Here is a 2,708-nt window from a genome sequence, read left to right on the forward strand (position 1 = left end):
ATCACCCCCGTTGGGACTGCAGAGGCCTCCCTGTGCTGGTCTACCCCCTGGGTCCCTGATCAGCGTGTCAAAGGCTCCTTCTAGAACACAAGGCAAGCTCACAACCCTGAAATTGCTCCACTGTACACAGGGCAAAACCCATGTGCTCACACTCAGTGTGTCATTTACTTATACATCACACATACTGGGTATTATCTGCTCCCCCTTCACGCGTGCAAGCACATGCATGTACACTCATAGACACTCACACATGGGCATACACACATGGGCACATGCATTTGTGTACACGCACAGGCACTTTCGGGCTCGGTATATTGAAGCTAGGTGGGCAGTTGAGTTGTGGGCTGGGTATCGCAAGCCCCTGGCACAGAGCCCACCACACCGCAGGCGCTCAATAAGTGTCTGTGGGTTTCAGCAAGGCCTCCTGTCTCTGGGCCCAGCACCAGCTCAGAGGCCCAGGCAGCGGTGTGGGGGTACCCTCCAGCCCATTGGATCCTTGGGCTCGCAGGGGTCTCACCCTCCAGCACACTTGAGCCAGAGTGACCCTCCTCAGGGTGCATCTCACCTGTCACTCCCCCTTCCCACCCTTCTGGGCCTCCCGAGGGCCTTTGTGGAGACCCTCTGCAATCTGAGCCTCACCGCCCCTCTCCAGGCTCAAACTTCACCCCCACCCCACCAAAGATCCTCGGTTTCCTAAACACCCCAAGCTTGGTCTCCCTTCTAAGCCTTTGTCCATACTCTTCCCTCTACCCGGCATGCCCTTCCCGCACCTGGCTTATCTTCACTTGTGCTTAAGAGTCCATGGAGGCGTCACCTCCTCTGAGAAGCCCTCCTCCCCAACCCCACCTAGATTCCTCGAGTCAGCCTGGATCAGCCTCATCTGGCAGAACTGGCAGCATGTTTCTCCGAGGGGTGGGGCCTGGAACAGTGAATGCCCTGGGGTTGGGAGTGGGTCCTGGGAAAGGGCCGAGGGTTTGTTGAGTGGCTAAGTGAGTGGGTTAGCCACACTGGCCTCCAGTCAAAGCTGCTCACTCTGGAGAAAGAAGGCCGGGTCCAGGGGCTCCGGGGTTCTGAGTGCTTCTCTTTCCTCATCCAGCCCAAAGGAGGATTTTCCCACACTCCCTGGGGACCAGGAAGCTCCCGCCCACATTGATCCTGTTCATGACAAATACTTAGGCTGGATCTGATTGCTTCTGCTCCAACCTGTTCCAAGCCACCCATAGGCACTGCTTGATTCAGGAGGAAGGGAGAGGTGAGTAACCAGCCCCTTCCTGCCCACCTGCACACTCCAAAGGGCCCTTGGCCTCCCCCATCTTCCCCCCACCGCCCCTCACCTCTTCACCCCCAACCCCGTCTCGGAGACCCAGGAAGAGCCAGGTCATGTTCCAGTCTCCTGATCAGGTCTGTGGGAAGCAGGCAGCCCAGAAGCTCAGTAGGTCCTGGGGAGACTGGAGCCACCTGGGGACAGTCCCTTTATTTGCCCCCTGCCATGGTGCATGGAGCCATCCAGAGTCCTGACCTTTACCCCAGGAGTCCCGAATCTCAGACCCCCTGCACCTGCTGTCAACTCTGCTTCCACAGGGAACCCTCTTCGCGGTCCTTCCAGACCACGGCTGGTCTACCTGCCCCAGCTCTGGGCTCTCCGCATGACCCCTGGGTGGGCAGAGGACAGGGGACATGGTCCCAGGCTACGAACGCATGTCCCCCGTTTGCACTGTGTGGACTAAAAATCGTCCTTGAACACAGGCCCACGATGCCGAGGGCCGGGATGTGAGCCACTCCCTCGCTGACCCAGGGCGCCCTTGCCCCTGTCCTGAAAGGCCCAGACAGCAGGCCATGGGCTCCCTGGCTGTGTCCTTAACTGCGGGAGGGGCTCCGCTGCTGTCTGCCCCCTGTCTCCGGCCCCTGGTCTTGAGCAGCTTTCTGCTCCGCTGAGCCGCAGTCCACACGTGGCAGAGAGGACTTTGGTTTGACGTTTGGCCCGTGGCCTGGCTCCTGGCTGCAGGGCGGGGCGTGGGGCAGGGAGTCCTGAAGGAGCATCTGGTTCCTCATCAGGGGAATTGTGTTTGGCCCCAAGGTGGGGTGGCTGTAAGGGGGACCAGCACAGCCCCGTGGAGGGACAACTTGAAGCCATGTGTACCTACATACCGTGGGGCTCTGGTGGGCCGGCCCAAGGGGTTGTGGGGGAGGCAGCAGTGTCAAATAGGCAAAACTGGCATTTCGGCAACTGCCGGCAGCCTCTTGGTCTGTGGAGGGAAGCGGGAGGGGGTGCCAGAGCAGTTCCCAGAGGTGCTCCTGTCTCCCTGGCCCTCCTCTGGGTCTCTGTGCAGACCCTAGGCCGGGGGCAAGCCAGGCAATGCCCGTCTCCTCTCCCCTTGTCGTCGTCTTTGCCCTTCCCAACACCCTTCTCCCCTCCTGTCCTTCTTCCCAGCCCCTGTCCCCCACCCCTCGCCACTTCCCCTCTCCACCCTTGCCACCTAGTACTGCTCCATGCGTCAGAGTTCCTGCCTCCTCCGCCGACCTGGGAGAAAAGCAGGAGGCGGCGAGGGCGGGAGGAGGCGGCCGGGGTCCGGGCCGGGGGGCGGGGACAGCCGGGGGCGTGTCTGGCTCAGCCAATGAGAGCACGGAGGCCGCGCCGGCGGGGGCGGGGTGTCCCGGGTCAGCCCCGGGGCGGGGCTGGAACTCACCCCAGGAGGGTAGTTGTCCCA

This window comes from Equus asinus, chromosome 17 (assembly GCF_041296235.1).
Source record: "Equus asinus isolate D_3611 breed Donkey chromosome 17, EquAss-T2T_v2, whole genome shotgun sequence".
Taxonomy (NCBI): domain Eukaryota; kingdom Metazoa; phylum Chordata; class Mammalia; order Perissodactyla; family Equidae; genus Equus; species Equus asinus.